Genomic DNA, 22,402 nt, shown 5'->3' with positions numbered 1-22,402 from the left:
ACAGAGAGACAGAGACAGAGAGACAGAGAGAGAAGAGAGAGAGAGAGAGACAGACAGACAGACAGACAGACAGACAGACAGAGACACAAAAAGTGATCTTGTGATTTCCTATGATAATTGTACCCATTTCCTTAAGGCTCGATTTATATCTCCTCCCTGTTGACTGAGGGATGTTATTATGACTTACACTGGTTTTGATGAACTTGTCTGCTTCAAATCCTGAACTAAGTGAGTGGTGATAACAGACCACAGAGCAATCTGGAGTGCAGAACCTGAGTTTCAATTTGTGACAGGAAAGCTTGTCTCCCTCAGGTGGACATCTTGTTTCCTCTTTACTTCTCCAATCTGCTAGGCAAAGAGTGTTATATCCCTTTATATGGATGGGCCACAGAAGGCACTAAATGTGTGTCTTTCTGCCTCCTCATGGGCATGAAGTCTCCAGCCTCATCTGCAGGGCCCCCGTCAAGGGCTAATGTGGTCCCTGGGAAATCATTTTCTCCTCAGGCTCCCCCTCTGGCTTTCAACTCCCATAAAATCTCCAAGGAGCCCCTCTTCTCTCAAGCTCAAATAAATGCCCATTAAAATTGAATCTGTATCTCACTTATTTGTTAGGGGAAAGGTCTCTGCATTTATTCAGGCCTCCAATTACTGCAATTACTGAATTTGCAACTATCAGCAATATTTCTGTTGTGGACTGAATGCTAAGGTGCCTCAAGATTCATAAGCTGAAGCTCGAACCCCAGTATTACTCTATTTGGAAATAGAACCTGTAGGAGGTAATTAAGTTTAAATGTGGTAATAAGCACAGTGGCCCAATTCTGATGAGATTCTTACAAGGAGAGATACCAGAGAGCTCATTGTCCTTCACACACACACACACACACACACACACACACACACACACTGTGGAAAGGCAGTGTGAGGACACAGTTAATATTGGCTTATCTGCAAGCCAGGAACTGAACCAGCATGTACCCTAATCTAGGACTTCCAGCCTACAGTGCTATATGAAATTAAACTTCTAACTTGAAGCCACCCAGTTTATGGTATTTGGTTATAGGAGCCTGAACATACTAAAATAATTTGTTTTTACCCTTGTTTTTGGTCTGGCCCAATTTTCTTCAACAAACACCTTTTATGATAGCTATTACTTCTGTTTCATAAATTTGTCTGACTGTACTCTAGATTCCTATGAAATTGCATTTGCCCATCTTCCCTGATGTCAGGATACAGCCAGGAGACTTCATCTGGCCAATGACAAATTCCAGGCCATGATTTTCCTCATTCCCTTCTCCAGCTGGGGTGATCACAGAAATGCATCAACTGACACAGTTTTCCTTCTCTGAGGTTTTTAAGTGATCCTGCTGAGCATAGATCTCCTATTCAGCATTCACTGATTGAGAAATAGATCTGTGATCTCAAGGTCATTTTTTATTGCAGCATGCCCTGGCCTGCTCTGACTGATATAGCTCCTAAATCACAAACAATACAATAAAAATGTTAATCTAGCCACATTTAAATGTCATCTGCTGTTTGATGCAATTATACTCTACTTAGAACAAGAAAAGCATGCTTGTTGTCATCTACCTTGTGGGAGAAGAAAAGGGTAATGAATTACACCCTCAAACCTAAACACTCATTATGCTTCTTTGTCTTCAGTTGTTGGTAATTTTTTCTTTTTGGAACTCTGGTATTTCTATCTTCGGACATGCTTTTTCCAAATGTTGCTCAGCCTGAAAAGCCTAACTCATTAAGAAATTTTTCACTGTTAGTCACTCAAATTTGAATACTCCTTTGTAATCAAATCAACATATTGGTAAAGGATGAAAAGATAGGCTTCACTAGATTTTTTTTTTTTTTTTTTAGATTTTTTGTTACATTTAAAAAAAAAAAAAAAAAAATACCTTCCACAAGGAATTTAAAGAAAGAAAGATTTATTTTGGCTCACGGTTTTGGTGTTCTCAGGCCATAGCGGGCTGATCCAAGGTAGAGAATCACAGTGAAAAAATGTGGTGGAGAAAAGCTTCTCATAGCATGGCAATAGGAAGTCGTGTGAGATGAAAAGAGCCAGGGAGGAAGGGACCAAGGGCCAGGGGCCAGGAGCCAGGCATGCCTCCAGGACCTGCCTATTCACCCAGGCCCCGCCTACTGCTTCCATCACCATGCCATCAATGCCATGAATTCACCATCTCATCATTGAACTTATCTTCACCTTCCCAAGGCTCATCCTTGAACACATGAGACTCTGGGGGGGGGAGCAGTACACACTCAAACAGTCACACAAGCAATGGCATCAAACAAAGTACTTATCAGTTGCCCCATTCCTGAGATACACTGCCTGACGTGACTTGAAGGAATTAAGCCAGAGCAAGAGGGAAGCCCAGCAAAGCCAGAATTAGTGCCTGTAGCTGCATGTCAGCACACAGGTTGATGAGCTAGGAGTTCTGAAGGGCTTCGGGCAGGCTCTGTGCTGGAACACAATCCCTGCACTCAAATTTAAAGGATGGGTTTACTGTACCTCACAGTTTCAGGGGTTTCAGTACATGGTCTGCAAGCTTCCAGACAAGAACATTATGACAGAAAGGCAAGAAAGCATAACTCCTTAGGTCGTGGTAGCCAGAAGCAGAACAGAGCAGCAGCACCAGTGGGGAAGGGATGAAGGGCCAGATATGGTAACCAAGGTCACAACTCCTTTATCCACCCAGACACACCTAGACGCATGCCTCACTGATCTCTAGGCTTTCCTTAACTGCATCAAGGTGACACTTCAGGATTATTGGTCATAAACAGATACCATGGTGGGGACCTGGGGACTTGGACAATCAAGGTACTAATCTAGGAATGAAAATGAGAAGTGATTTAAAAAAAGGTCAAAATATTTTCAAAAGGTGAATCAGGGAAGACTTTTAAATCTGTTCAAACAAGTGTACTAAGTGTTTTCACCTATGAGATACTAAGTTTCCTTTGTATCTGTCTTCCAAATCAGAAAATTCTAGGATAAGAAATAGGATATACAGTGTGTCAATTAGAGGGAGGCAGGCAGGCAGTAGTGGGGAGACAGAAATGCTCGCTGTATGTCATCACAAACAGAAGGCCCCCATCAGCAGCACAACACGACTTCCCTCTGAACTCAGCATTCCTCATTTCACATAAAGTATGAATAAAACATCGGACACTATTTCTAGAAGAATAACCTGTTATAAAAATGGCATCAGTGAAAGAAATTCAGGAGGCAAGAACAGTCAGGCAGTTACACTATAAATGTCAGAGCACAAATTTTTTCCATTAAAAGCAAGAGCCCCACGTAAAATGCTTTGCTTCACAGTAACTACCCTAAGCTGCAGTGTCTGTAGATCAAGCTTGGGCTATTACATGCATAAGAGTGGACCACAGCATGCCTTGCTAATTAACAGCTTCTCCAGTCAGTGTGGAAACTAGGTGGGAAAAATACAATTTGCAGCTCTCTATTTAAAGCGAGTCTCTCCACAAATATTCTCTAGAATATATCATTTTCCCCTTTATTTCCAAAACACATACAAGGTGATAAAGTACTTTTACCTCTTCTGCTTCCACTGGCAGAATTTCTATAGCAATAGTACTCCTAGTTACTGAAATAAAGTCAAAGGGTCTCTTGAAAAAATGAAGTGAGGAAAATTCCAGAGTATCTGAATAAGCTAATAAGTTCTAACCCTCTCTCGGGTATCCCTTTCTTGTTCCCTCAGAGACACCCAAGACATTATTCCTTTGCCATTTTTATCATCTTTGAGCCAAGTGTTCTCTAGTTTTCCACTGTACTGGCCCCCTCTATAATCCAACAGAATATTTCTTTCCTTTTCCACCTCAGACTTCAGAGTCCACAACCTTGCACAGAATCTAGTCACTCTCCTCTGTGAGTGTTGAGTCGTCTCTTTCTAATGTGCTTCTGAGTATGGCAGTAGAATACTTTTAGCTTCAAATAACAGGCTCCCTTCTTAAATGTCCTAAGTAAGGAAGAGAGGTGATCATCTCACTTATGTTATCAAAGGTCAAGTTCTAGCTTTCATTCCTACATTTTACAAAGTCACCCTGCCTTTAGGTAGGTTTACTAAATCACTTGCAAGCAGAACAGTATTCCACAATATTAAATAAACCATCTGTTCCTTCCATATCTGTTTAGAAGCAAGAAAATCTGTCCCTGTCTGTAGAACCTCCCTTATTGTCATCTACTCCTGCTCTTCCCAAATCAGTCATCAGTTAGGGAACATGTTTGACTTAGATTTACATATTTGTTTACTTGTTTGTTTGTTTCTTCCTGTACTGGAGATTGAACTCCAGGTCTTGCACTTACCAGGCCAGTACTTACACCAATGAACTATCTTCCTGGCACATGCTTGACCTAGACAAGAGTCAGCCACCTTGGATGTAGGAGGGCTGGCCACCTAAAACATGTGGGAAGAAAACTTGCTAAGCAACAACAGTGGAATGGAAGAAAGGAGAAAGTGGTGAGCATGCTCTAAGTTAGCAATCACACTGGATCAGCCCAGCCATCGCCACTTCCTACAGCCTGGCCACTGGGCCACACTGAGAACTGGGCAGCAATCTCAGACCCCAAACGCACCCATAAAAAGTATGTGGGAGCAGCATGGAGGAGGGCTGCTCCCACACACAGCTTGATGGCTCAGGCCTCTCTACCTTCAGACAGTTTAACTAGCCCTGTCTTCCAGTTGCCAGGAAGGGTCTTTAGACTCCCTCATTGCTTTGTGCCTGAGACTGCAACTCCTCCTCACTACCTGTTGTTAGCTGATATCCTAACTCAGAGGAACAATCAATGAGACCAGAGAAAACTGCCATGAATTTTTCAGCGTGACTCCATGAACGCGGTCCATCTGGCCCAAACTGTTTCTTCTAACTTCTATGACAACAGAAAAATTGCTTCTCCTCCCAGATACAGCAAATCCTCTCACTTGTATTGCATTGTTTGTGTCCTTTCCCCCTTTTGGGACCCTTTGGCCAGTATGGCCCTCTCTATTTTTAGTCACTCTTTGGCAACCTACTTAGACTTAGTAACACATGACTCTATCAGCATGTCCAACTCTAGTCATTCTTTCAAATAAATTAAAATATCCTTTACTCCACAACCCTGCTAACTCCCACACTGTCTCTTCTCAGCTTCACACACAAACTTCTTGAAAGCCTCCACCTTTTCTCTTTTCTTCCCTACCTCCACTTATAGCCCAAGCCATTGAAGTCTGGCATCCACTCCCAGAATCCCACTATGTCCATAGCCTGTAATGCTCACGAGAGACCACACTGCTCAACCTGGAGTCACCGTGCTGGCCATTTCTCACTTGACTTCTGTTGTGATCTGAATGTTTGTGGCCCCACCCACCAAAAAAAAGAAACTTCATGCTGAAACCTGATCTCCAATGGGCTCCAACTAAAAGACATGGCCTTGGGAAGTGATTAAGTCCTAAGGACAGCTTCCTCTATGTAAATGGATTAGTAGCCTTGTGCTAAATGTGGGAGGGAGCTTGTTTGTCTCTTCTTCCATGTAAGGAGACAGCAAGAAGTATAGGAGGGACAGCTCCTCACCAGACGTGTCAGCTGTGCAGATCCACACTAAGTTCTACCTCCCTGCATATGCTGCTTAACCACTCTGTACTCCTCACTTTTCAGGGTTGGGTCATCTGCCTCCCTTGCCAGGGAATCCAGTAAGAGTAAAGTTGCATGAACACTTCTTGCATGGGTAAGTTTCCCTTCCCTTTTCTTAAGTTTTCTTTCTGTGTTCTCTATCTTGCCCCTAAACCAAGCCAACTCAATTCTCTTAATGTGAAATTCACCTACTCCTTAGGAATATTTATTTTATCAGGTCCTGTATCCTTTTAGTTCCCAAACCAGGCTGCTACTACAGAAGTCACTGAGGAAGTTTTTATAAGCATAGTTTCCTAGTCTCCATAGATCTACCACATCAGAACCATTAGGAAGCTAGATTTTAAAAATATTCTGAATGACATTGATCATCAACAGACTGAATTCCCTACTGTCTATAATCCAATGAAGACATGGTTTATATATGACTCACTAATCCCAAGTAATATATGAATAAATTGTATGTTGAGATTACCCATCCCAACAACTCAAAAATGGTGCTCAATTTGGCAGAACATATACCAAGGAATCAACAATAACATGTCATCTCAGTCCAGTCAAAACCATCTTCTTGTCCTAGCCCAGACCCACTGAGTGTGTGGGAGAGCTCCAGGCTACCCTGCCCCGGTGGGACCTGCCAGTCCAAGCCCAGGAGCAGCATGGGTGAGACATTCTTACACCCCCTCGAGACACCTCCCACCACTCCACAGTTCCCCATCCCAGCCCGTCTAGTAGGAATTTCTGCCACGTTCCAGGAATCCCCATATCCAGTCCTACCCCAGGCCCAATGAGTGTGTGAGAGAGCATCCACTCCCCACTACTCCACTTTGTCCCTTCCAGACTCAGCTCAGGCCTGACATAAAGGCCTGATATGAAATCCTGCAGCTGCAATACCTGCAGAGAGAGTAGGAGACAGAACCACCCAGCTATTCCAGGAGCAGAACATCTTCCCAGAGGGACACAACAGGTTCACTCTTAAGGACAGCAGCAGGAAGGAGCTGAGCACAGCAGCCAGACCCAAGCCAGGCACAGCTGGATAAATCCAAACTAGTAGATCTGCACCTGAATTTCAGTAGGTGCTAAGGTTATAACTGCACCTAAGCTCTACAACAAAGGTCATAAGACAATGCTACACAAAATGACAACGAGAAGGAGCAAAATGCAATCTCAGACCCCAAACGCACCCATAAAAAGTGCAGAGGACACTAACACAGGACAAATTGAGATTCACATAGCTGGAATCAATGAATTAATGGCTTCTGAAATAAAGAAGCAACTGCAGAAAGGTATAGAGGAACTCAGATTGGAAATGAAAAAATAAATCCCTGAATTATTAGCATCTGCAGTAAAGAATCAAGTGCAGAAAAATATGGAGGAAATCCAATGCCCACCTAGAACAAATGCAGAGGACACTAGCTCACCTCAAATGTACAAATTAATGGTATCAATAGTAAATAAACAACAGCAGAAAGTCATAGAAGAATTCAGAGTAGAATTCTTTTCTACTAGCTCAGCTCAAATGTATGAATTCATAGCGTCTATAGTAAATAAGCAATAGCAGAAAGTTATAGAGGAAATCAGAGTGGAATTCTTTTCTGAAATACAAAAAGAATTCTCTGAACTCATAGCATCTGAAGTAAAGAATCAATTACAGAAACATAGGGAGGAAACTCAATCTGAAAAAAACACTGCAGTGAAAGAATTAATAACTGCTTGAAAGAGGACATTGATTAAGAAAAATAGAGGAGATAAGAAAAATGATGGATTCCCTGAATGAGCAATACAGGAAAGAAATAGATCGCATGAAGCAGAGTCAAAGAGATATAGAGGAAATTAAACTCTCAATCACAAGCGTGCAAAATAGTTTAAGTGAATGTGAAGACAGAGTTTCAGATCTTCAAGACGCTGGTGCAGCTAGTGAAAAGGTAAGAAAAGATCTCTTAAAAACAACTAAGATGCAGGAAAAGAATAATGATGCATCACTTTCAAGATGATGCAAAGATGAAGAATGTGAGACTAATAGGTATCAATGAGAAAGAAGGAGTCAATACAAAGGACATTAAAAAAAATATGGGCAGATGTAATAGCAGAAAACTTCCGTAATGTGAGAAAACAATCTGATATTCAGGTAATTAAAGCATACAGAATGCCAAGTAACCTCAACCCAATTAAAAATACACCAAGACATATAATAGTCAAGATCCCAGAAATCCAGCACAAGAATAATATACTGAAAGCTGCTAGAGAAAAGAAGCAGATCATATTCAAAGGAAAACCCATCAGAATTATGGCCGACTTATCTTCACACACCATGAAGGCAAGAAAAGCATGGAGCAGAATACTGCAAGTCCTCTATGAAAACAAATTCCAGCCCAGACTACTATACCCTGCAAAACTCTCTTTCAAGTTGGATGGAGAAGTGAAATACTTCCATGACAAAGAATAACTAAAGAAATTCATGATGACAAAGCCAACCCTACACAAGCCCCTGAAAGATGTTCTAGAGAGGGTCCAAAATGATCAGAACTCCACAAATGAGATCAGAAGCAACCAACTGAATAGGGTAAGCAATTAAACAAGGAGAAAAAGGAGTAAATGAGAGCAGGTAAATAACATGTTAATCATAAGTCAATACATCTCAATTATAACCATCAATGTAAATGGACTCAATTCACCAATTAAGAGAAATATACTGGCACAGTGCATAAGGAAACAAAATTGAACAATATGCTGTATACAATCAACACATTTAACTCATAAAGACATTTATAGGCTGAAAGTCAAAGGATGGAAAACAATATTACACTCCCAAGCACCTCTGAAAAAAGAAGGGGTAGCAATCCTATTCTCAGATAGTCTCAACTTCAAACCAACAATGATCAAGCAAAATAAAGAAAGCCACTCTACAATGGTTAGGGGAAAAAATTCAAGAGGAAGAGGTAACAGTCATAAATATATATGCACCAAACACGGGAGCACCCAACTATATAAAGCAAATCTTAATGGACATGAAAAATCTAATATCCAAAACCACAATCTTAACAAGAGACCTTAACACCACCTTATTCCAAAAAGATAGGTCAAACAGACAAAAAATTAGTAAAGAAATAACAGAACTGAACTAGATCTTGAAACAAATGGACTTGGTGGACATATATAATGTTCCATCCAAACACAGCAGAATACACATTTTCCTCAGCTGCACATGGGTCATTTTCTAAAATAACACATACTGGTCCATAGGTCATCTAAAGTATATGTAAGAAAACAGAAAATATCCCATGCATATTATCTGACCACAGTGCAATGAAACTGGAAATAAACTACAAAAGGAACCAGAAATCCTCCCTAAGTATATGGAAATTAAACATGCTACTCAGTAACCAATGGGTCACACATGAAATTAAGGAAGAAATTCAACAATATCTACAATTAAATGAAAATTCAAGCACAACTTATCGTAATTTATGGGATACGATGAAAGCAGTTCTCAGAGGAAAATTCATAGGTGTGAGCTCACATATTAGGAAAACAGAACGGGAACAAACAAATACACTAATGCTGCACCTTCAACAACTAGAAAAGAAAGAGCAAACCAAACCCAGAGCCCAAAGATGGGAAGAAACCCTAAAGATTAGAGTAGAAATTAATTAAATTGAGGCGAAAAACACAATTCAAAGAATTAATGAAGCATAAAGCTGGTTCTTTGAAAGACTGAATAAAATCGATAAGCCCCTAGCTAACCTCATCAAAAAGAGGAAAGAAAAAATTCAAATATGAGCAGGAAGGAATGAAAAGGATGTAATTTCTACAAACCCAGTGGAAATTCAGAAGATTATCAATAGCTACTTTGAGAATCTTTACTCTCACAGAGTAGAGGACACAGAAGAAATGTACAGATTCCTAGAAAGATACAAATTGCCACAACTGAATCAACAAGATATAACCACTCTCAATAGCCCAATAACAACCAATGAAATACGAGCTGTAATTAAAAAAATCGACCGACAAAGAAAAGTCCAGGTCCGGATGGATTCACAGCTGAATTCTACACGAAATTTAGAAAAGGAAGCAATCCTCCCAAAAATCATTCCTTGAGGCAAGTATTATACTGATACTAAAACCCGGGAAAGATGCAACTAAGAAACAGAACTACAGGCCTCTCTCCCTCATGAACATACATGCCAAAATCCTCAATAAAGTCCTCGCAAATAGAATACAGCAAATCATCAGAAAATCATACACCATGAGCAGGTAGGATTCATTCCAGGGATGCAAGGATGTTCAATATTCAAAAATCTATGAATATAATACACTATATCAATAGAGCAAAAATTAAAAACATGATCATCTCTATTGACGCAGAAAAGGCTTTTGAAAAGTCCAACACTCATTCATGTTCCAAGTCCTACAGAAAATTGGAATAGATGGCCTCTACTTCAATCTTCTAAAAGCCATTGATGAAAACCCAACAGCTAACATATAATTCTAAATGGAGAAAAACTGAAATCTTTTACTCTTAGATCTGGTACAAGACAAGGATGTCCTCTATCACCACTCCTACTCAATATAGTTCTGGAATCATTAGCTACAGCCATTAGACAAGAGAAAGAAATAAAAGGAATAAGAATACATAAAGAAGAAGTTAAATTATCATTATTTGCAGATGACATGATACTTTACTTGGAAGACCCAAAAAACTCCACCAAGAAGCTACTAGAATTAATACAGAAATTCAGTAGCATAGCAGGTTATAAAGTCAATACCCAAAAGTCAATAGCATTTCTCCACACAGACAAAAAACACACTGAGAGGGAAATTAGAGAAACAATACCTTTTACAATAGCACCGAGGAAAATGAAATACCTTGGAATTCATATAACTAAAGAAGTCAAAGTTCTTTTTAAGGAAAATTACAGTACTCTTAAAAAAAGAGAACATGGAGTTTTTCAGAAAATAGAAAGATATTCCATGCTCCTGGATAGGAAGAACCAATATTCAGCTATAGAGAATGATAAACTCGAAGCCTTAATATTGAAATGGAGGCCACTTGAAGATATACTCATAAGTGAAATAAACCAGAAACACATGTGTAAACTTCATGTAGTTTCCCTAGTATAAGAACTCAAAAGAAGAAATACAAATAGAAAGGTATAATACAAGTAAAAGGAAAGCACAAACTCAAGGCCTAACTAATTAAGAGAGGGAAAGAAGGAGAGCTAGGAAACATGACAGTGACAAGCCATACAGTTATATGAAGAAGATGGGCAAGGCAATGATCTTGACAATCTTCAGAAGATTTTTGAATCCAGCAGTTAATTGGAAAGATTCTCACCCTGACTAACTATATATACTGACATCTGTGAACTAAGCAACCTCACTGAAGATTGCAATTTGTAACAGCAGTTTCATGCTTGGAGTGCCTGTGATTATGGTCCTCTGAATACAGGCTGCTTGTCATGACATGCCCGTTGCTGCTGTGCTGTCTCTCGGATAGATGATTGTTCAAAAAGAAGGGGGTGGTGAATGAAGACAGGAGACAGGAAAACGAACGTTGTGGGACTGTCCTGCTTCAAGGTTGTATATGGTTAGATTTGTGGACTTATGTGTAAACATAAGAAGTATATAATTCTTTATGCCTATTTTTTAACATATGTTGTAATTTTTAAATGTTTTTTCATCATATTCTGTAGGAACTTAAAGTTCAACATATCAATATTTGATGAAAAATACCTGTTCCATGTTATGCCTAAGATGCTTGATATTCAGACAGACAGTGAGGTTAAGCTTAACAGCCTAAGTTGATTGGTAATAACAATAAGCTTGTCTTCTGGAGAGTTAACAACTTAAGTTTGCAGACCAAAATTATAGAAAAAGGAGGACTGCAAGGAAAGCCCTAGCCTTCCAAAGTCAATTAAGACTCAGGACATATGAGAACTTGTACTGTAACATCATGTAACTCGGTAGTGTCCCAAATTTTCTGATCAAGGAGATTATGGGCCCAAAGAGGAAATTGATCAATGATGTAGAATGTGCCTAAGGAGAGTCACGTGAAGAGAAAATATTCTCTCAGGCTTTCACAGAGAGCACATTGGCCAAGCAATGGTCGTAACTCATCCACAAGGCTGACACTGACAAAGGATCTACAATCTGAGGTACGGGATCTCCAGATAAATCCTGATGGGATTTCACTGAACTTTTGAGACCCAAAAGCTACAACTCTTGTTGTATAGGTCCTGCTTTACCTTGTTCTTAACCACACAGCAGAAAAGTATAAAAATGAAATATAAGAAGTAAAGCCATGGTGTTATGTTGAGCTGCAGGGGACTCAGATCAACAATTTCTGACATTGCCAGTGAAGCAGAAGGCCCAATACAATTATGAACTACTGGACTCTTTTAGAATATTTTGCTCAGTTCACACACCTATAATATTCAAATAACAGAACTAAACAAAAATGGGGATACAGATGAATGTCCATTTTGTATCTGTGTATTCAAAATGGTTAGGATAGATATATAATTACATTATCCTAATGAATAGAGGGATTTGTTCTAATAGTGTTTGTAAATAGGATATAGGTCTGCATCTTGTACAACAAATAACCTTTAGGAAGAATGTATGCATTGTGTTAATTATTGAAACTGTCTTACCAATTTGGTTTGAAATTGTCTCATTGCTATTTGTTTCTCAATAAAATTATGGGAAAAAATAAAAATAAATTATAATGCATTAACATATGTGAAACAGATAAAACTGGTTTATAACCAATAAAAAATTACCTGAAAATATAAAATAAATAAATAAATTTTAAAAACCCACCTTCTTCAAAATCCCCCCAACGTCTGCAATTTAATGGAGAAATTTGGGGGAAGGTGCTGAGAGACATTCAACTCAGCATCATTTTCTGCGCAGCTCTGTGTACTGGTTTCTGCTCCAGTCAGTCAGAATCAAAGTGAGACAATGTGTACAGCTTACAACCTAGTAGGAAAAAAGCTTCATGTATACGTAGACACATGTGTCTGCTTTCTGTTCCTGTGATAAGATAACTATGATGAACAGGAGAAAAGGCATATTTGGGCTCAGGGTTTCAGGGATTCAGTCAATGGTGGACAGTCAATGTCTTATTAGATCTGCAACAGTGCAGTTCATCAAGGCAAGACCATATAGTAGAGGATGCTGCTTACCTCATGGTGGCTGAGAAGCAAAAAGGGGAAGGAAGAAAGCAGCATCCCAATATCTCCTTCAAGGATTAGCCCCTGGACTCAACTTCCTCTTATAAGGACCCGTCTCCAACACTACCACAGGCTGATGGTGGCCAAGAAGCAAAGAGGGGAAGGAAGAAAGTGGCATTCCAATATCCCCTTCAAGGATTAGCCCCCAGAGGAAAAGGAAGAAAGCAGTATCCCCATATCCCCTTCAAAGATTATCCCCCAGACTCAACTTCCTCTTATGAGGTCCCTCCTCCAACACTATCACAGGCTAATAACACATGGACGTTTGGGGAACATTTCAGATCCAAGCCATCACAGCATAAAAGAAGGTAAAAGAGTCTAATGAACAGTACAAGAGCAGTGAAGCACAGAGGAAATGTCATTTCAGCAGGGACAGAAAAGGTAGACAATACTGAACTTGTGTATTTGTGGTTAAAATAAAATGTTTCAGGAAGTAACAAGGATAAAGATCAGGGCAGCAAAAAAGCATGATAAAGGCAAAAGGACCTTTTCAATCAAATTAGAAAATGGAGAAAGAGTAGAAGTGAAGCCGAGTGGAGCACGCGACAGATGGAAAGCGCAGTTGAATAGGAGACTAGAGCAAGAGCAGGGTGGGCTTTCAGCGCTAAATCAAGCACTTCACTTTTTCATGCATTTAATACAGGGTCTCACTACACAGATCAGACACGTAGTGATCCTCCTGTTTTCAGCCTCTCAAGCACTGGGATTATAGGCATACACCACCACGATTAGTGTCAGCGCACCCCAGGGTCAAGGCAGGTATGGTATACCTGGGGTCAAACCCAGGTCCCTGCACCTGCCTAAGAAGCACATCGTTTTAAAAGCAACAGGTGACATTAAAGTTTGGTGAGCTTCTTTGTTTTCTGGTTTATTTTAGTAAATAAAGGGCTTGCATGGTCTGATATCCTTTCCTCCAACCAAACATGGTTGAGAACCATTATGTCTAGTACCTTTTCTTGTGCTGGAAATAAGTGATATTTAAGACAGAGTCCCTATTACACTACAAAGTGCATCAGGAAGGCCTTTCAATTTGATTGAAAAGGTCCTTTGGCCTTTATCATGCTTTTTTGCTGCCCTGATCTTTATCCTTGTTACTTCCTGAAACATTTTATTTTAACCACAAATACACAAGTTCAAGTTTGGAAGAAAGAAACCTTAGAATTACTTAATAAAGCAATCCAATGTTCATCCTCTGGGCAGCCAAGGTCTGAGCCAGGGCTGGAAAAACAGATATGGAAATGAGATCATCGATTAGCATTTGAAACATTCTTGGAGAGGTTCCTAAGTAGTGGAAGCGAAATTGTTTAATGTTTCCTTAAAGAGAATACTGAGACTTATCTATGGACCTTTTTTGCCAGAGACTGTTATTTCAGGTGGCAAAAGACATGGTAACAAGGGTAAGGGATAAGTCGAAATGCTGAGCAAATACAAAAATTAATACTTCAGTTTTGTATTTAGAAGATATGAAACATCTTCCTCTTCTAGTCAAATTTGAATCTGGCCTAATGGATGTGTACCAAGACATCTGGGAATAAAGTTGCTTATGATGGTCTGGGTTTTCACAGTAAGTGGAGAATTTTTGCAAGTAGCAATGAAAGCAATCTATCTTTATTGTATCCTCTACTTCTTGGTTTGATCTCTCTCTCTCTCTCTCTCTCTCTCTCTCTCTCTCTCTCTCTCACTGTCTCTCTGTGTCTCTCTGTCTCTGTCTCTGTCTGTCTCTGTCTCTGTCTTTCTGTCTGTCTCTGTCTCTCTGTCTCTCTGTCTGTCTCTGTCTTTCTGTCTCTCTGTCTGTCTCTGTCTGTCTGTCTGTCTGTCTCTCTCTCTGTCTGTCTCTCTCTCTCTCTCCCTCTCTCAAACATAATTATTCTTAAAGATCAAATTCTAAATAAAGACTTTCATCACTTCAAATGGAATCATCCCAGCAAATCTGCTCACACTTCTGCCACAAACACCCCTTTATCTCAATGGAAAAGGAAGGAATAGTGAACATGAATAACGGATTTAGGATAATTTTGCTTTCCTCTTTTGAAATACATGAACCACAATGCAATTGAGAGCTGTCTCACAAATCTTTTGTGTGGCTGTCTTAAGAGCCACACACAAGTCCTTCCTTTAATCAACCCACACCAAGTGGGTAAAAGTGGTAACAGCCCTGGGCTAGACTCTCACTCAGCAATGTCTGCAATCAGCTGTGGAGCTGGTACCTACCCGTGAAATACAAATTCTCGGTTAGCACACATACACTCAGTTTCACAGAAGAACAGTGACCCAAACACTTTAGTGACAGAATCCACTGGATGGTTGAGTAAATGTTCTAGTGGTCCTCTTGAAGAAACTCAATGTAGGGCCAGGGAGATAGCTTAGTAAAATAAGCGCCTGCCTGGCAAGTGCAGGGTCCTGAGTTCAATCCCCAGTGCAAAAAAAAAACCCTCAGTGTCATGACTCAATATCATTCTAAATACTCATTTAATTAGCTTTTTTATTTTTATTATTTCAAGCAAGCTGTCTAGGTAGGGATATATCAGTTTGAATGTTATTTTCACCAAGAAAACTGAGGCAAAAAGAGTGTTTTTCCTAAGGCCACAACTTGTTTACTTTACATTGGATGTGACATCTTGAACAAGTCATTCGGTCCACCCTGGTCTTTAAGTAACATCACCTATAAAGAATATTATAGAGTCTCCATTGAAAGTAAAAGTAAAAGTAAAGTCTTTTTTAATTAATTTTCTTGAGAAAAAAAATGCAATGTGACAGCTTCAAAACAGGTTGGTAGGAGAGTTACAACAATTAATACATTGCATATTGTTTCTTTGTAGTAGTCATTCATAGCACAAGATGCAACATGATATCCTGCCCAAACACTACTAGTACAGATCTTTCTTCTTATTGAATTAAGAGAAAGAAGCTATATATCTATCCTAACTATTTTGTATGTAAAGTCTTCATAGAGACTCTCAACCGAGTAAGTGCAGAGGATCCACGGATGAAAAGAGAAGCCGTAATTTGGGAAATTTAAATCTGATCATTAAGGATTTTTTTCTTCACTACTGAGATTTTGGCAATCAGTAAGAGGGCCACAGGGCTGCTGCCTGTTCTAGCTTGTCTATTGTACAATGCATAACTGCACACAGACAACTTAATTAGTAGTAAGTATAGCTCAGGGAAATAGTGATCTTAGTTCTTGAGATTTACAGAAGGAAAAGCAGCTCATGACTTGGATGAAGGATCCAATGTGCACTGTGGTGCCCATTCACCATGAAAAGGCACCCTCCAGTCTAGAAACACCCACTTGCCACTACATAAACCACCCTTAACACAGCTGCCCAGCAAGATGGGCTTCCTGGGGAAAGCTCCTATCTTTGCATCTATCCAGCTCTTGAAATAAAGTCACTTTGCTTTCCTCCACACCTTATCTCTCACCTTAATTGGCCTGCCCTCTGCCAAGTAGCCAGATTGTTCTGGAAACAAATGTATTCAGCTTTGGGAAAATATCCTCAATCCTTTATCCCTGTCATTTTTATCCCTGTCCCTTTATCTCTGTTCTTACTCATTAGTGGATTCAGAGCTCTCAGCTGCATATGCTGTAGAAATGGAGTGATAATTCCTTAAACAACATGTTGGTTGGCTTTTAAGAAGAGGTGTAGTCTGACTTCCAGTTAACAAAAGAAGACTTGCCTACCTTGCCACGCGCTGATGAAGAAACAGGGTAAATTTGAGTATTGATTGGATGAACACAACTCCAACAAATACGAGGGAATTTTTTCCAAAATTATGGAAGAGGGCAAAACCTATTTTTTTTTAAAGTCATCATTAAAGTGCTTGCAAGCAGATGCAGGGGCTAGGGGTTCGATCCTCCAACCTGCCGTGCTGGCCCAGCCCCTGGGACGCGCTGAGATGGCAAATGAGACTGGCGTGGCGGCGTGTGCCTGTAATCCCAGCTCTTGGGAGGCTGTGAACAGGAAGATCACTACAAGTTCAATCTAGTAGTGTTCTAGAGTTGCTGAGGCCTGGAGATTACAGATGACACACTCCAAGGAGCAAACAATGGAGGGGTTGAAATCATCAGAGTAAGAACATCACAGCTCTGTAAGAAATGGGGCTTGAGACAGTGAGACAAGAGACAACGTGAAGATGCTTCAGTCCTAAGGGCTGCTGGTCCTTCCTTTTCTAGTGTGCAGGACATACTAGGAAACATTACCTACAAAGGACCCTGCAGCAGAAATGAAATATACAAGGGGAAATCATTTTAAAGAACTCATGTGTGAAATATTTGCTACTATAGGAAAAAAAAAAAAGGAGAAATAAAGAGGGGATGTGAGCTGATAAAACAAAGGCAAATACAGGTAAGGGATGTGGCCCTTGGAGTTCTTGAGCTCAGGAGATGCCTCTCAGAATGAGGATTTGGTTACCCAAATCATTGCCTTGGTGCCACTGGCCATCCCTTTTCCCTGCACAACCTCCATCTCTTCTTTGGTAGTCACTTTCTTTGACTCAATTCAGATCTTATATCCTTACAAATCTCTCCCTGCCTCTGCCCTCTGAGGCTGAGAGAAGACACCTCAGTCTTGGGTTCCTCTCCTGCTTTCCCTACACAGCTGTTTTGTCAATGCTTGGTTGGTATTAGGGGGCCGTAGGCCCCTACTGGCCAACTGCTGCACCCTTGTTGCACACACGACAGTGTTTCTCACACCGCTCGAGCTCAACAGCTGCTCACAGACTATGGCAGCAATTTCTATCAAGAGTACAACTCACATTATAAGAAATGAATGACAGCAGAGCATCCCCATTTTCCTCACTTCTGAGAGTAAGGTCACACAGACGTGGAGCATTGAGGGAATTTGTTTTTAAAGAAATGGGGAGGGTGTGATTTGGCAGTTCTGCTTAAAGTACTTTAGCTCACAAATGTGGTAGTATCCAAAGGCAGCCCCGGGCATAACTGCAAAAAAAAAAAAAAAAAATGAGTTAGGGCTAAATTAGTCATTTGAAATTTGCAATAAAATTAGAAATTCAGTTTTCAGAAAACTGGCTGAAATTGCTGAACAACTCCTTAAGGAAAATCTGATGTAGTCAGAAAATGAGAAAGAGCCTTAAAACTGCTTTATTAACCATCACTGAATTTTAAATAGCTGGAGCATTAACTCTTTGCTGCAGGGGGTCTCAAAAGCCAGAGATTTTGTGCTGCTAATTGCCAAAATACTCCTAATTTGTTTCCAAGGGTTTGAAACAGCTCTTAATTGCTGCTCTGTCTTTGATCAAGGAAAAGAAAAAAAAATGCATCTCAAGTTCATTCAGTATTCCCAATGCCCACCAAAAAGCTTGTGTGCTACAGTCCTGAAAGAGACCCAAAATGAAGAAGGGAGGGAGTTGGCAGAGCCTGCAGGGGGCCATGAGTGAGAATGAAGACATGTGTCTTCCTGGAATATCAGGTTCTTTCTTAGCCTGGTGTGAAAGAACCACCAAGTTCTTTATCAGTCTCTTTCATTTTACTTTTGGAGAAATGAGGTCACATTTCTTTAAAACAAGAAACGTTGGCTTTTTTAAAAGAGTGGCTTTTAAAGGTGTTATAGATAAACCCCTCTTCTTCTATAAGTCTTCTTTGGGAAATTTTCAATCCCATTTGGGGGGTCTGTATGCATCTTTTAAATCTCTGTAAATATTAATTTTTAATTTCTAAAGTTTAATTTTATAGATCCAATTTTATGGAGATTACTAGAATACATTTCTTACCTGAATGTCAAAAGCATTTTGGGGCCTTTATATGTTTTCATTTCATTATTTTGGATTGGTTCATTCATGTAATTTGCATGAACACACACACACACACACACACACATGCACAAGTACACAAAACTACTTTAAGATCACTTCAAAGTTTTCAAAAATGAAAATGGTGTGGGCTTTATCAAAATTATAAAGTACTTTCCCTACAATTCACCATTAAAGCTAGAACAATATTTTCAAATCATGTTCACACACTAGACAATGGGATCTTTGGGCCCAGAGAGGTAAAAGCCAAATGTTTTAAGCACACACACTTCTGCACAAAGCTCAGAGGAGGCATGGGAGAAGTCAGCTGAACTGAGCCCTCAGCTGAAGAGGTCAGTAAAGGTTCAAGAGCATGACCAGGCTGTGACACAGAGCAAGGCAGCAGCGGGTCTTTACTGTTTTGCTGGAGCGAGCTAACAGATCATGAGCTAATAGATCCTGGCCATAAGGAGGGTTGCAAGAGATGTTTCTTCTGCTGACAACCAATGGCCATGGGGAATTCCTTGTAGAAGGTGTTCAAGTTTTGTGTATCTGGAACCATCATGCTGAGCATAGCATCCCGACCTTCTGTGTCTGGGCCCTGTGATGAGGCTAAAGGACTTGGGCTTTTGTGGCTTATAAAGAAGGACAAGATAGTAAGCATACAAGAAAGATGAGAGAAAGAAAAACGCATCCCATTACAATGGGCAGTGTTCTAAGCTAACTCTTGTATATGTAAATGATCACTATGTATAAAGAGCTGGGTAGGCTCTGGACCAAGCTATAAGACAGTGGAGGGGACAGCCACAACATGAAGAGAGATGTGAACCAACCCTTTCATCCCACTGTAGTCACCCAGTAAGTCTTTATAGGCTCAAGTGAAGAGTCAGTGTTTTCAGGTCTCTGAGAAGTCAATCTAGCAACTATTGTTAGAACCACACATCAGGTGTTATCCACCCAGAGCAAAGCCAGTAGGCAGCTAATAGTGCCCAGCTGTGTGACCTCAAAAATTAAGTGATTTTTAAGTCTACTAAGGGAGAGTGAAGCTAGATGTTTATTTACTTTTTTTGGGAGGAGGGGAAAGTACCAATTTCTCATTTCATGCAAACATTGTGCGTTTGCAGTTTGATTAGTCTCCTGATGGATGTATTGAAATATGCCATGGTACAAAGGACAATAGTTGCCTGTGCCTGGGAGTTTATTTTGTTGCTCCAACATACTGTCCTGTTATAGTAGTCACTGTCTCAAAACCAGCACACTGTATGTTTTTAAATGAAGGAAAAAAAGATATTTTAGATAAAGCATTACATTCTAACAGAAATCCATCAGAAGCCAGAAGAGTTGTGAGAAAAACAGGGGTAAAAAGAGAAAAATTGGGCTTGTCTACAGCACATACTAAAAAATATTCTGCCAACCCTTCCCTCTGAAGGAAAGGACTTCACTATTCTATGCAAAAATAGAAGAATTTCACTCAGTCCCAACAACAACCAGTATAATGTAAGACATTTGCTGGTTTCCCTCCATCATTCATCCTCCAGTTCTGTCCTATGGTGTCCACCTTCTTCTGTTCATTGTCCCAAGACAAGGTGATCCAAGCTAAGCCTCAGTCCAGGAGCAAATACAGATTAGTTTCAGTCTTTCAAAGAAATCCAGTTCTTGTAATTGTTTCAAGGTTGGACATCTGTTTACCTAATCAGGATAAAACAGTCCCTCTTCTTTTACTAGAAATTGTCACATCTGGATCTGATACCTAGATCTGTGTGTGACACCTTACAGCCCTAAGGAGGATGGGATGTCATCTTCTAAAGATGACAGAATAGACAAATGAAAAAGATCAGGATCTTTAATGCTGTTAGTGAGTCAACAAATCTTAGAGGCATCATACCTCAGACTCATTCTATGAAATGATACATTTTTCTTTTCGTGTTTAAGCCATAAAAAGTTGAACTTTACTGTCGCTAGCAGGTAGAGACATGGTCACTGACAAAATACTTTAAATTACAGGGCTGGAGCTACACCTCAGTGATACAGCCCTGACCTAGCATATGCTCTAAGGCTCAATCTTCATACCTCAATAAGGAGAAAGAAAAGGAGTTAGAAGAAGTGGTAGAGGAGGAGAAGAAAGAGAAGGAGGAGATGATGCTAGAGGAGTCTGAGGAAGAGGCAGAGGAGAGGAAGAGGAAGATGGGGAGAAGCAAGCTGCTCTTCCATGTACATCTGATTTCCACATCCTTTCCAGCATTGCCAATGATTCTCCAACTGTTCTCCCTTCCCTTTGACTTAGGAGCATCTTCAGTACTAGAACACACGCAGAAACGCTGCCATCCGCGAACGTTGTAACCTTGGTCAAATTACGTAATTTCTCTTGGCTTTGATTTCCACTGCATAGGAAATGGAAGACATAAGATTTCTGTACCCAAGTAAGAGTGGGAAACACAGGGCTAAAACCACTGAATCATCTGTATTCTTCTTCAGGACATCATGAACAACTTGCATTAGACCAGTTCGCTATTGTAGTTCCCTCCGACTTACTCACTACCTGAAAACCAGAGCAACACATTAAATCACAAATTGGTCCTATAATGGCCGTCACCACAACCATTACTTCACATCATTTTATAGCTTTCAATCACATCTGGAACGAGTTGTGAACTTCTTGTCCTTGCTCTGAAGGCCATGCGTGATCTGGCCCATACCTTTCTCTTCTCTCAGGCTCAGTCACTCTGGACCATTGATGCTTTTGGGATTTCACTGCACTCTTCTTTGTGCCACCTTCTTCAGACTCCCTGCCTTATACGATGAGAGCTGGTTGTCTGCTCTTTGAAGAATGTTCAGCATAAATCACTCCTTCCCTAAGTGCCCTCTCTAAAGCATTTCCTTATGCTTAACAGGTTTATAATCTACATACAGCAGCAGTCATTTTGTTCATGTGTCTGGTTGTTTCCTAGCTTCTCATAGTTCTGTCAACTCCTTCCTTATACACTGTTATATCTGCAAATTCTGGTGTAGGGCCTCAAGTAGAAGTACTACACACACACACACACACGCACGTGATTTTGCACACACACAAACACACGTGATTAATAACTGAATCAGTAGATGAATGAGTGGACATTTAGAAATTTTATAGGACCTCATTCTTCACTTTATGAAATACTACAATTTACTGATCCATCCCAAACAACAAAAAAGTACAGCTTTTCCCAAAAGGTCTACTTTTCAGAAAGTAATCAGTTTTGTAACTGATTAAATCAAACATGTTTATAGTAGCAAATCTATGTAGTCTGTCCAGTTCATGGTGAATTTGAAATAAAACAGAAAAAAGAATATTTGACTTTTTTAGGGTTTGTTTTTTTTTGGTGTGTGTGTGTGTGTGTGTGTGTGTGTGTGTGTGTGTGTGTGTATGCAGGGTCTCACCATAGCTCAAACTAGTAGTGATCCTCCTGCTTTCTTCCTCCCTACTGCTGGGGTTACAGGTATGCACCACCATGCCTGGACTCCATTGCTGGCTCAGTCCACCTGGGGGCAGAGCTGGCGCAGCATGCAATGCCAGGGATTGGACCCTAGACCCTGCACTTGCCTAAGCAAGTACTTAGTCCACTGAGCTATCTTGTTAGCCAAAGAAAAAAGAATATTTGAATTCAGTTAGTTAATACATTTTAAACTATACATATATAAATATGCAACTATGTTTTGATCCATGTGCTGCCTACCTGCACTTAATCAGGCAATGGCAGCCTGCTTACTCAGCGGTGGTCTTATAAGATCACAATGGAGCTGAAATATTTCTA

This window comes from Octodon degus, unplaced genomic scaffold, assembly GCF_000260255.1.
Source record: "Octodon degus isolate 3935 unplaced genomic scaffold, OctDeg1.0 scaffold00096, whole genome shotgun sequence".
In the NCBI taxonomy this organism is placed as follows: Eukaryota; Metazoa; Chordata; class Mammalia; order Rodentia; family Octodontidae; genus Octodon; species Octodon degus.
Note: the sequence above shows the minus strand (reverse complement) of the source record.